This window comes from Mustela putorius, unplaced genomic scaffold, assembly GCF_011764305.1.
Source record: "Mustela putorius furo isolate JIRA1106 unplaced genomic scaffold, ASM1176430v1.1 tig00000174_pilon_pilon_pilon, whole genome shotgun sequence".
Lineage (NCBI taxonomy): Eukaryota > Metazoa > Chordata > Mammalia > Carnivora > Mustelidae > Mustela > Mustela putorius.
In genome coordinates, this window is record NW_025421304.1 from 42,226,486 (window position 1) to 42,239,609 (window position 13,124).

At 56.2% G+C, this 13,124-nt stretch overlaps 1 long non-coding RNA gene across 1 annotated transcript; it reads right to left on the reverse strand.

Moving 5' to 3' along the window:
• Window positions 1–837: 837 nt before the first annotated feature.
• On the reverse strand, window positions 838–12,860 carry LOC101686740. The gene is made up of 2 exons (XR_006605638.1): window positions 4,425–12,860; window positions 838–3,500 (listed from the first exon to the last, which is right to left on the reverse strand). It is a non-coding gene; the product is annotated as an uncharacterized LOC101686740 (long non-coding RNA).
• Window positions 12,861–13,124: the final 264 nt, after the last annotated feature.

Genomic DNA, 13,124 nt, shown 5'->3' on the forward strand with positions numbered 1-13,124 from the left:
CGTTTCTGTCACACCGCGCCGCGGCCTCTTGGGCAGGAGGACGAGGACCGCACAGTCTGGGCAGACGCATGGGAAAGTGGCAACAGCCTTCTGGCTCTGGTGGGCGGCGGTTTCAAACACACTCTGGCCCATCCCCTTAGCCTGCGACCCCCAAATTGAGGAGGTGAAAGAAAGGGCATCCCTACGTTTAATTTCTAAGACTTCTGGATTAGTTATGAATTTCTGGGGTGAAGATTTATTTTCCAAGCCGTCAGCACCCCTCTCCCCCCCACACACACACTTCTCCAGGCTGGGGAAGAAGGGGACACGCACACACACACACGCACACGCACATGCACACACACGTGCACACTCACATCCCCCCTCGGGGTTCTTTAACCTGACAAGCCTTCGCAAACACCAGAGCCCAAAACAAGGGTAACCCAAATATTATTCTGAACCCTTTTTCTCGGGCACCTACGCAAAACAACTACCATTTTTGAAGTTTATGTAACTTTTCCTTATAAATACAATCCTGTTCTGATCCCCTATCTGTAGGATGGCGATTTCTGGATTTTTCTTATGCAAACAACCGGCTTGCTTTTCTCCTTCTCCCTGTTCCTAACGGATCTCCCTGATTTGCCTTGAAATTTGAGCATTAAGTGCTTTCTCTCGGTAATTAAAGGCAGGGTATTCTTTACAGGAGAGAACTGCGTTGTTTTACAATTGCCTACACTCATTAGAATAGTTTCGTGGAAAGAAGTCAGTTGTGGCCTAGAGTGTTAACATTATTTTTTTACTACCCTTCCAACATCTGACAAAGATGTTCAGAAGATTTTTAAAAATAAACAACTTAGGTTACATGAAAAATACAATTGAATTTATTAAGTATCACAAGGCACCCATTTTTAAAGAGAAACATTTTTTACTGCACCTTATTTTCTTTATTACACATCATAAAAATTTTTTAAGCATCCTAGGAGCCTAAAGTCGGGCTTGCTATTACGTTACAGTCAGGAATTACTTCATTTCATGCCTATATTCATTTCACATACGTGTATGTGGGCATCACCAAAGTATTTACATTTTGTAACTTAATTTCTCACTCAGTAGAGTTCGAAAGATCTGGACATCATAAAGGCAAACTCATTTTCTGCTGGAATGGAATGAGAAGATGAAAATTTTTAAATTCATTTGATTAGGTAAATTCAGTAGGGACCCACGGTTCGCCCTGAAATAAACCAGCTTGCTTCGTTGATTTTCGCCATCTTTCGGAGCCTTAAAATGAACACGGGAGTCACGGCCACGGCCGAGCTCTCCCCGCCCCTTTCCCGTCCATGCTCGCGCAGACATCACAGAGACTCCGCTCCTCACAGTCCACGCGGTGCTGGGGCTGAAGGAGGGGTTCGTGGAGGAGCCCCACAGAAGGTTAACTGGCCGAGAAGGACAGGGGAGGCAGGACGGACGGACGGACAGGGTCAGAGCGTCGCTGGAGGAAGCCCGGGGAGTACTCACAATTTCCAGCGCCTGCTGCTGTCTGTCTCCAGGTCCCGATTCCAAAAGGAAATGTGGCTCTTTTGTGCAGAACCAGAAATGAACATCCAGGAAGTTGGCAAAATCACTAGCTCAACAATTTAATAGAGGAAACACAACAAAATAAATTGCCAAATTTGGTTTTTGTTTGTTTGGGTTTTTTTTTTCCCCCTCCATAAAAGAAAAGAAAAAGGGTAAACCGGAGGGTGGCAGGAAAGGGCCTATTTTATTTTCCCCGGTGAGAGCGAGCCGGGCCCCAAGTGGGCCTAAGCGCGGACCTGGGTATGTGCTCGCCTGCACCCACGCAAGGGAGAGGAGCAGCAGCTGACTCAGAGCTCGGGCTCCCGGCAGACCCCGAGACTCTGTGCGAGTTGTCCGAGTTCCTGCCGCAGATCTGAAATGAGTTTTCCTATGAAAATACACTTAAAACTCAGCGACCCCCACCCCTCACGAATGCCTTCAGTGACAGGAAATGTTAACCATTTTAAGCACTTTTTATTTGCATTTGCTTCGAGGCTGAAGGAGCGAGGGAGAAATGTACCCTTAATGGTCGGTGGCGACGGGGTTGGGGGCTGGGGGGAGAGCCGGCACGTGTGTTTCTGGGGCACGGGGCGGGCGTGCTGGGTCCCGAGTGGGCCCCAGACGGCGGCGACTCCGCCACGCACTCCCACAGAAGGAGGACAGGGTCTGCGTGTTGGGGTGAGTCGTATCCCGAATTCCCCTGTGTTGTTGATAAATGAGAAGGCAGTACCCTTCCAACCCCCGGCTGGGGAGGGTGAAGCAGAGGCCCCGGCTTGCAATGTTTGTGGTGCCGAGACGTGTTTGTGTGAGTGTTTTCTCCCTGGGATCAAAAGGGGGGGAAAAAGATTTTTTTCCCCCCAAACCAACCAAACACTGCAGCTCAGAAACACAAGGAATGTGTACAACCTTGTCCTTCAGAAATCCATCTTGAAATTTTTTAAAGCCCTCTCTTTGATCAAAAGCCGACAGAGAATTACATTTTCCCCCATTCTGTTGCATTTAACGTGGACTCACACGGGGTGAGTTTAAACAAGCAGGTGGCCCAAGCATGAATGCTCCTTTCAGTCCGGGCAGGGGAGGTGGGCCGGCCCGAGGGGGCGGGAAAGGCAGCGCGGATTAGTTACAGGGAAGGGGCAAAAGCTGCCGCGTCTCAGGGCCAGTAAGGCCAGAAGAAACCCGTGACGAGCACCCTGGACGCTACCTCTGCGCGCTGGGCCAGGGCCCTCTCGCAAGAGCACAGGGTAACAGCAAGCCCTTCGGCGGGAAGGCAAGCGGCTGCTTTCCATCCACGGGTGTCAAGTTGGGAAAACAAAACAAACCCCTTCAGAGTGTATTTCAGGAGATCATGGCGTGCCCCACGAGGGCACAGTAACGCCCCTCAGCCCGGGGAATCCTGCACTGGAGCCTCCCTCTAGCTGCCTGGGCAGGAAACGGGACTGAGAAAGGCCAGCCCTGGGTTGAGAAGCTTCAAGGGGCGGCATGAGCGGCGCCCACTCCCTCCGAGCCCTGTCAACAGCAGCCCCCGTGTGAGGACCTGAGCCACCAAGCTGTGGTCCACAGGAACCAGGAGCGTGCACACAGCGGGGCACACACACATCCCAGGGCACGTGGACACCCTGAGGTCACAGCTGAGAGCCACGTCAGTCTGTCTCCCTGGGTTGAACAACGGGCGAGCTGATGGTGCCCGTGTCTGCCTCGTGCTCCGGCCTCAGCCACCCTCAGACCTCCCCTCAACAGCGCACAGAGCCCGCAGAAGAGGGATGGACTGCCTCCCTCCTGCCCCCGTACCAGGTGTTACGAGAAGTCCCCAGATCCCAGCCACTGTCTGACGACACCCGTGAGTGGGCATCAGGGCCAAGCGGGCGGTGAGACGGTCCAAGGCAGCGCGTCCACGTCCCTGGTGCTGCGGGCGCGACGAGCAAAAGCTCCCCTCCGAGGTCCTGCTCCTCTGGGCTCCAGGTGGGCGGCTGGAAAGAAGGGAAGGTAGGTACAGGTCGCGGGGAGGAGCTGACTCGCCATCGAGCGTGCCCTCGGGGGCGCCGTCAGTTAGAGAACAGGCGCTTCCTGGAAGCTCAAACCAGAGGGCGGGAGCTGGGACACCAGGGGCGGACACCGACAGGGCTGGGCTGCTGTGAGCGGCTCGGAGGCCTCTGGCCCCAGGACCCCACAGCCCCACTCTGCTGCCTTCCACGGCCACGTCTCCATCCCTCGGGCTGCTGAGCTGACCTGTGTCCCCGAGCTTGTGCGCTCAGATTCCCGCTCTCCCAGCATGTCGGGACGGACGCGGCCCCGTGCCCAGAGGGGCACCGTCCCGACAAGCTGGCGAAGGCAAGAGAGCCCACAGGAGGAGGAAGACAAAGAATGTTCTAGAAGGGCACAGAGTCCAGACCCTGGGCCAGGACGTAGCAGCACCCACTTCCTCTTCTACCGGTGTTTCTCTGAAACACAGACAATGAACCAGGGGCGGGAGGCATGCGTGTGTAAAGACACTGTGGGAACTGCGCGCACGCGGACCTCCTACTGGTCACTCATCTGCTTAAATCCCAGACGGTTTCCTTCTTTTTTTTTTTTTTTTTTTTTTTTACACGTTTTATCCCCTACTCTCACAGAGCTTCCCTCCGTCATGCAAGCGAAGGCATTTCCCACAGCCCGGGTGCTGGAATGTTCTAAAATGCTAACATCGACACATTTCTACTTCATTTTATTACAGAAACGTTCTTTTATGGCACGGAGTGTGTGGTGTGTGTGCAGAGCAGGCAAAGGGGGGGCTCCCCTACAGCACGGCCCGCGGTGCCGCTGCCTCATATAAATCCCGAGAAGTGACAGTCAAGCTGGCAGGAGAATTTGGGAAACCAACAGACAAAATATACAGTGCAGCCCGTGGGCCTCACCTTTACAAGGCAGAGAGAGCTTCTGGAACGGGCGGGCCAGGACCTCCGGGGCCGCTCATTACGTCGCTGATGAATTGGACGGGGGCCCGCTGCCCTCCTGGGGCAGCGAAATGTTCGAAAACCGAGTTTTATTAACCTAATAAAATGAAAAGGGGGGGGGAAAGTCGGGGAAATTTCAGCTGGAAGAATGAAAGGAAGCACAGTAAGTTAACCTACTTGGAATATAGTTGGAACAGTTCTGGCGGACGACAGCCGTTGCCACAAAGACCCCGCGTTCCAGATGCTGGCTTTCAGCGGAGCGGTCGGCAGTGGGCCGCAGCCGTCGGGAGACGCCCGGCGATGCCCTGGTCTTCCGTTCTTACGAATGAATTTCAAACGGGTACTTTTTCATCTTGTCTGACACCAAAGCCAGGGGGTGCCAGAAGGAACAACAGCAAGAGGACGTCTTTGGGGCGAACGGGGGTTTTGGAAAAGGTAGTGAACACTGCCCGACCCTGGCCTGGACGGGAATGTCCCCAGCACTTGGGGATCTGAGCACGCCCACCTCAGGGAGCAGAAATCTGAGAGTCAGAGAAAAACACGTCCGGGGCACGCAGCCGTGGCAAGGTGTCCGTTATCCACAAATACCTTCAGAGACCCTCCCCTCTGGAAGTGGGGGCTGGGAGGCTCCAGCTGAAGAAGAAACTAGCTCCGGGCAAGCCTCCCATCTTCTCCCAGACGCGTGCGCAGCAGCGAGCTGCCAGGTCAGTCGGCCAGCGCTGTGTGGACCTGAGAACATGCCTTGTCCAGCCGGGGCACCTGGCCTGGCCCCCCATTCACTTCGCCTGAACCTCCAAAAGACAAGAGAGCTTCATTATCTCTGGATCCCAGAGGCAAAGGCTGCTGGTGGCTCTGGCTCATGCCGTGCGGGCACGAAGGAGGCAGGACGCGTGTCAGCCCCAGCCACGTCCACAAGAACATGCCACGGAGGAAAGCTGCCTCCTGCCGGATCCCTGGTTGGGGGCACACCAGCTCAGAGCCGGCCTCGTGGCACCATCTCCCATGGGGCAACGTGTGCACAGAATCGCCTCCAAAGTCACCCTCCTGAATCAAGGAGGGAGGTGCGGACCTACTCAGCAGGGACGCGCACCCCCTCCCACGGCCATGCCTTTCTGCTTTAAAATAAGATCCGTGTGCCGTCACCATTACGCACGCATACGCAGACGTGTGCCGCCACCATTACGCACGCATACGCGGACCCGACTGCCCTCCGTCCTCCTGCAGCCACGTCTGGCCCCCGGCGTCTCTCCTGCAGCTCTGAAAATGAGGACAGCTGTTTCTTACAAGCTGCTTTCACCCTTCCTTGCCATCAGGGCTCCTGGAGGCCGCGAGACTGTCCCGTGTGATCTGGGGACTGTGCATACGTGACCTCGCACATCTGACAAAACCCACCAGACGTCCACCACCGACAGTGACCGCCCACGGAAACCATGGGCTCCACCCGACGATGACGTGTCCACGTAGTGTGCTGGACCATGCATGATGCCCACGACCCAGGAAACTGAGGCAGGAGCGGGACGGGGATGGGGACCGGGCTTGCCACCAGATTTTTCTGCAGACCTAAAACCACTCTAAAACCTGCCGGCTACTAAGAAAAGAGCCTCAGTGCTGGAGTGACGGAAGGAATTTCTCTTTGCCTGCTCTCTTCCCCTTTGGTATTTCCTGGGACAGGATTTTCAGAAAACAGAAAAGTTCAGAACAAAACAAAACAATCCCACTGAGGCACAGCTATTTCGGCCGCCCGCTCGGGGCCCTGCTGGCGGGGTCCGGTCTCCAGGACGTTCCCGCAGGCAGGTTTCAGCAGACCTGGGAGCGCGCACTAACTTCCACGCTATCCGTTTACCTTTCTTTCTCACGCTACCGCCCCGGCTCCGAGTACAGTGATGGGATCTCAGTAAATAAACCAAAATCCTCTTTCCGTTCACAGCTGGCGAGATCCAATTTATGGCTGAATGTCAGCCCGTCCAGCGGGATCACCAGAAGGACAGTCCCTGCCGCAGAGGCCAGAGTGTGGGCTGAGCCTGCCCGCGAGCCTGCAAACCTGGCACAGGTCATGGAGGAGGAAACCACCTCGGGGTGTAGACTCCAAGGGGACAGCTGACTTGGGGAGCCTCCTGCCTTAATGGGGCCTCCGTGCCAGCCTTTGCTGAAAAGACAGGCCCTGTCCCTGGTAAGAGATGGACAGACAGAGACAGAGAGGGAGAGAGAGGAAAATGGAGAGGGGCTGGCGGGAGCTGCCATCTGCAGCCCTGGCCCCTGGGACCATGGACGCAGCCCCCCACACCCCACACCGTCTGGCCCCTGGGGCCCTGCCTCCTCCTGCAGCAGCCGAGGGGGGACGCCACCAGGTGGCGACGAGGCAAACGCAGGTTTGGGTCCTTTGGCTCCGGTGCAGGAGGATTTTATCCGGGTGGTTCCAGGATCTCCAAGACCATGCACCAAGGGAGACACCACGAACGTGTCCCTACCAGCGGTTCCGGGTCTGCGTGGTCCCACTGTGTCATCTGAACGCCGGTGTGGGGAGCACATCCATACCTGACGCCCCAGGAAGGGGCTCAGAGGACCCCACAGTGTGCATGGGAGCCCGTCTCCTGCGCTGCTGGCAGCAAGTTCCCAAACATCTGGCCCTATCCCCCCGACTTACAATTATACCTCCTCCGTGGGGCTAGGAGGGCAGAGCGGTAGAGGATATCTAGCAGAAAAGAGCCTCATCAATATTCAGTCTTCACACAGGACACGTAGGTTGAAGCACTGTCCAGGCACCGGGTCCTTCCCTCCCCACACGTCCTCAGGGTGCTTTTCTAGACTGAGCCATAGGTGTCTTTATGGGACTTCTTGGCTGACGGTTGGCATCGAAAGGGAAACATCAGCTAGTGCTGACCACAGACAAGCGGCCATTGTCAGAGCCTATGTTTGCGGGGGCTTCCCTGGGTCTGGCCCCTATCATGGGTCAGAAGTCCAAGTGCACAGCTAGGAAGTGGCCGACCTGGGGTGGGAAGCCCACAGCCCGGCCTGTGTGCACCTGCCTCCTGTCCACTGGCCACATTGCATCGGGCCGCCTCCTGCTGAGGGACCCATTGCCAAGGTAACATGCTTCACCGCACTCGTGTCCTCACCAAACTGGTTTAGGAACAGGAAGGCCAAGGGGAGGTGCTGGAGGCAGGCTCAGCGGCCCCAAACCCCACGAGGCTGCTCTCCCGAGGGGGTGCGGGGTACAGGGCTGTGCCAGTCCAGGGGATGCTCGCCCGGGAGCCATCTCCCGGAGCTGCCCTCTCGCATGGAGCCTCAAGGGGAGACTGAACAGAAGTGCCCCAGGCAGGGTCAGCTTCCTGACCTCGCAGTCAGAGCGCCTGCCTTCCTCCCCTTGGCCTGGAGGAGCTTCGGCCTTTCGTCTGCCAGTGGGTTCACAACGAGCACCTGGGCTCCGGGGCCTATGTGACACTGTGCAGAGAGGAGCCACCCGGCCAAGGCCGTGTCCTCAGCAACAAGCCCAGCTCCTGTGCCGGGCTGTCGAGGTGCCTCCACAATCTCCCCTCCCCAGTGGGACCCCAGGGGGCTTTCATCCTGATGGCACAGCACGCGGTCTCTTCAGCGGAAAAACGAGTGTAAGAAAACTTGTGCAAAACTGTAACACAGCTGGAGGCAGCCCCAAGCCTGGAAGGAGCGGCGGCACCACGTCCAGCCTGCAGACGCTGTTCTGCTGCTACCACTACAGATGCTCTCTGCCCTTCTCCAGCGCTCAGTGTTCTTGAAGCTTTCGTAAGAAGGAAGGCAAAATTGCAAAGGACAAGGAAACGTGAATCAGAGGCAAATAGTATTTTTTGCTCCTGACCCACACTCATCTCCCAAGTTCTTGGTGACGACGAGCCTCTACAGTCACGGCCGTGCAGAGCCTCAGACCCCATAAGCCTCGCTGGGGTCAGAGTCTGGCCCCTCTGGAAGGGCCCCCTCCTGTCGCTTCCTCAGCAGCAACAAGACAGGGGCTTCCAGGTTGGCAGGGGCCCTGCGAAGCCTCCTGGGCCATGCTCGGGGCCTACACTAGCTGTAGTGCCTGAGGACCGTCCACCGCGGCCAGGGCCCCGTCCACCCTGCCCTGCCGTGGAACATCCCTGTCTGCCCACGCCTTCTCTTCTCTTTCACCATTGTCAACGGCCACACAGTTAGTATGTTTGCACACAAAGTGCCTCGCTCTGTGGTCGGCACACAGGGAAGGGTAAAGTCCACGCCTCCCCCCCGAACGCAAGTGCACCCGAGCCCGGTGGGCCTGGGGTCTCTGCGGTTTCGCTCCGTCTTTTGAGTCTTGGCTCGGGAGGATGAAAAGCAGCAGCGCCGGCAGGCAGTGCGGCAGGCCTGGCCTCCGCGCTTCCTCTTGCACATGTCAGGACTAAGAATAGCTACCTCCCCCAGACAAACGAAAAGCACGACAAACAACGTTCCGGCGGTGAAAGAGAATCCACAGATGGAGAACCCCAGGCCCAGACATCCGTGATGCATCGCTGCTGCGGCGTGGAGGGGGTGGCGTCCGAGCGGCAGAGGGCATCCGAAGACCCCGGCCGCCGGAGGAGCTGGGACCGCACCCCTCCACGGCCGCCCGCCAGCGCCGTCCCACAAGGCCCGGGACAGGGCTGGCCCTCGCAGGTGCACGCAGACGGGACGAGAGGCCGGGCCTTGGCCATCGGACAGAGGCAGGGGACCAGCACAGAATTGGATTTTCTTCTTGCCTGGCGAACCCTTCCCCTGCAGACTGTCGCCAGGTAACTGACCGACAGCAAAGACCTTGTTGCCTTCCCTTGGGTTATTCTCCTTCGGTTTCGCAGGAATAGTTCTTTGCCCCTCCCCCGACTTGGAACACCTTTGCTTGCTTCCCGCTCTGGCCACCGCACCCCGCCCACAGGCTGAGCACTTCTTTTCCGGACCCCTCAGCACTCTGCCGGCTGACTCCCTGACCACAGGCGCCTGTGAGCCGCCCTGATCCTACCAAGGGGCCAAGCTCCAGGAGCTCAGATGGGCCCCGGTCCACCCCGTGGCTCCTGCTGGCAGAGACTCCAGGGGTTTCCAGCTGGACCCCGCGCGTCCTGCACTGCGCGCCCTTCTCCGAGGTCGGAACCCCCTGGTGCTTTCCATTTGTGGGAGCGAGAGCGCTCCAGGTTGGATTGCTGGGTCACATTTGATGTGGGCTTCAAATTTCCAGTTGCTGGAAGTTTTTCCCTCCGCACTTGTAGCCATTTTCACAAGCGCAGCAACAGAGGACCGGCCACTTCCACCCGCAAAAGCTCCGCCATTAGCCCACAGGGCGCCCACGGTTTATACTTTCCTCCGTCTGCACCAGCCCTGTATCTCGGCCACGTCTGAGTCTGAAGGACGCACACGCTGCCCCCTTGGATCAGCTCTGGCTCCAGTTCCCTTCCCCGTTACATGTGGAGGATCCCAGCGGCCAAACGGGGCTTCTGGCTAAGGCAGCCGTTAACCAGGCCCATGTTCCCCCACATCTCATTCCACGGGGACCAAAGTGGCTGGAGCACGCCTCAAAGGACGCCTCTGATCCAGCCCTGCTGTCCGCCTCTGAACCCTCCAGCAGATCCGCGATCTGGCCCCTGGCGCCCCTGCCCATTTGTGGCCCCCTAAGCAAGGCCCCTGTCACTGTCCTACAGCGGCCGGACACGGGAACACACGCAGAATGCCACACCCTGCACACCGGTCAGCAAAAGCAAACCGGTCCCCAGCCCTCCTGGAGCGCCGTCCGCTGACGGAAGTGGATACGAGTAAACTCAGCACACAGGAGAGAAGCTTCAGCTGCCACACGCGTTAGGAAATGGGGCAGAGACGGGGCGTCTCGGAGTCTGAAACAGTCAAAGTTGATGACCTGCCCTGAGAGATCCAGATGGCTTTCCAGCCGAGGAAGCCCCACGGGACACGCAAACAGACAATGGAAGAACACATGGAAGGTGGCTTCTCAAACCACGGGAGGGGGCAGGGGGAGCTCAGGGCGTAGCAGGGAGGGAGGAGGCGAGCTCAGGGCTTAGCAGGGAGGGGGTATGGCAGATCCGAGGACACGGCAGAGAAACTGGGCAGATCAGAAGTCCAGCGGCAGAGAGCACTCAGCCCCGTATTGGCCATTTCAAACCCAGAGCCCAGGGCCACGAGCAACACAGCTACAGGCCGGCTCGCTGAGCAGGCACCGCACACCGGGAGTAACAGGCGCATGTCAGGTGGCAGTCAGGAAAGGACCCCGGTGGGTCGCGTGCGGCGAGGTGGTCCCAGGACTGGCTGCGCAGGGGCAGGTCGGGATCTGTAGGCTGTGCGGGCGGCCGGAAGAGCCAGGGATCGGATCTGCGTTCCGTGGAAGAGGCTAGGTTATAAATGTATTTTTAACTGACGGGTCGATATTCTGTTTCCATTTCACTGTGAAACAAACCCTCCCAAACACTCGTGATTTGAATCGATGAAAATCATTTTGTGCATGAATCTGCGATTTGGGCCGCTCGTCTCCCCGGCACCAGGTGCGGGGCCTGGGGCTGCCGGTCAGGACACACACACGTGGCCTCTCCACATGCCCGAGGCCCCCGACCACACTGGCAGATTCCGGGGACACGTGTCTCAGGAAACAGAGCCCAGTGGAAGTGAGGTCACCTCATCCCCACAGTCTGAACAGGGGAAGCATCCTTCTGGCCACTCCTTCCACTGAGCCTCTCACAAGGACCAGCCCCTGTTCAAAGGGAGGAAAACCAGATCCCACCTTTTGTTGTGAAGCCGGTGCCATAGGAAAGTGGGAAGGAAAGAGGCGAGATACCCTGATTCGATTGGCCTTTTGAAAAGATGACTGGGGGCCATGTGGAGGCTGGGCAGGAGGGAGGGGGCGCATGCCAGGAGGCCGACGAGGCAGCCGGGACCACAGCCTAAGGTGCAGATGCAGGTGCTCTGGCCCAGGGCTGGAACCCGGGGGGCCGAGTGACGAGAGTTTTCAGAGCCGAGAGTGCAGAATGATCCTTGGGTTTCCAGCCGACGGCCATCGCCCTGCCCTCACCTCTGGCTCCTGGCCCTCTGCGTGCTCCATCCTGTCATCCGAGTCCCTGCTCGGTGTCCCTCTAGAAGCCTTCCCCGACGCCTTGGGCTGGCCCCCGGCCCCACTCATCCATCTCTTTGCACCCAGCTCTCCTTGTTTATGGCACGTCCCGTTTCCGGAAAGTATGCGGTTTGTTTCTTTGTGTAATGTCTGTCACCTCCACTGAGCACGGACCCCATCGTGACAACAGGAACCTTGTCCACTGTTTGTCGCATCTCTAGTCTCTTACGCAAAGTAAGTGCTCAATAAACATCACTCAAAGTCAGTGAACCACGGCAGCAGTGATGCCGGGAGTGCCGTCTTCTGAAATAGATAATGCTCCGAGAAGACCTGCTTGAGAGAAGAAATGGTGACCCTTTTGTGGACAGGTTGAGATTTGAGCTGCCCCTGAAATGCGACAGGAGTTCAGAATACGGACTGAAGCTCAGAGAGATCCAGGATCAGTACAGTGTTGTAATCTTCTCTCTAAAGGAAACAACAAAACGAGGGTACAAGTGGGTCTGCTTAGGGAGAAAGTGTTAAGTATGAAATAAAGTGGGCCTAGAAATGACTTTTGAGAACCCAAACATCTCATGGCCAAACAGAAGAGAAGTGAGCATGCAAGGTGAGCCAAGCAGATGCAGCCGGAGAGCAGGAGGACGACCGGGGGAGTGACGCCGTGAAAGCCAAGAGAGGCAGTGTTTAAGAAGGACGGGGTGGCCCCATGGCCAAAGGCCACCCACAGTGTGAAGGCAGGTGTGAAAACTGTCTTTTTGGATATAGTGATTTTGAGGTCACTGATGACTTTGGCAAAGCTGCCTGAGTGGGGCAGTAGACGTGAAAGCCAGATTGTGACCTGCTGAGCAGCCAAGAGAAGTTTAGCAGATGGGCAGAGCGGGTATAGACAACACTCCAGACAGACACAGCACGAAAGGAGAGAAGGGGAATCGGACAGTAGTTGAAGGATGATGTGGGGTGAATAATGTTTGTTTTTTCTTAATGTAAGAATTGGTCATGCTTATACTCTTGGGAAAAATAGTTGTTACCTGGAGTTTACAGTATAGACCTTTATGTGAGCACGGTCCATCTTCCGATAATGTCCCGTGGGCTCACAGGAGTTCAAGACGCTTACCAGACGACACTTCCAACGCCGTCCTCATCTTGCTCTCACATATGATAAGAACACGCCACACATCATGACTATCTTTGCTCTAGATAGTAGGATATCTTTAGGGCAGCTGGATGTGGGAAACAACAAAATTTGTATTTATCTTTGTTTTTACCATGCCTAGCACTTGTTATTTCTTTATGCGGATCCAAGATTCTGACTGGTTTCATATACCTTTTGCCTCAAGAATTTCTTCAAACATTTCTTGCAGTGCAAGTCTGCTGGTAATAAATAATATAAATTTTTGAATTTTAAATTTATAAATTTTTGAATTTCTTCAAACATTTCTTGCAGTGCAAGTCTGCTAGTAATAAATTATATAAATTTTTCTGAAAAAAAAATCTTTACTTATCCTTCAGTTTTTAAAGACATGTTTTCCTGGGCATGACATTCTGGGTTTATCTTTTTTCCTCCCCTTTCATACTTTCAAGGTAGGACCCCATCGTGTTCT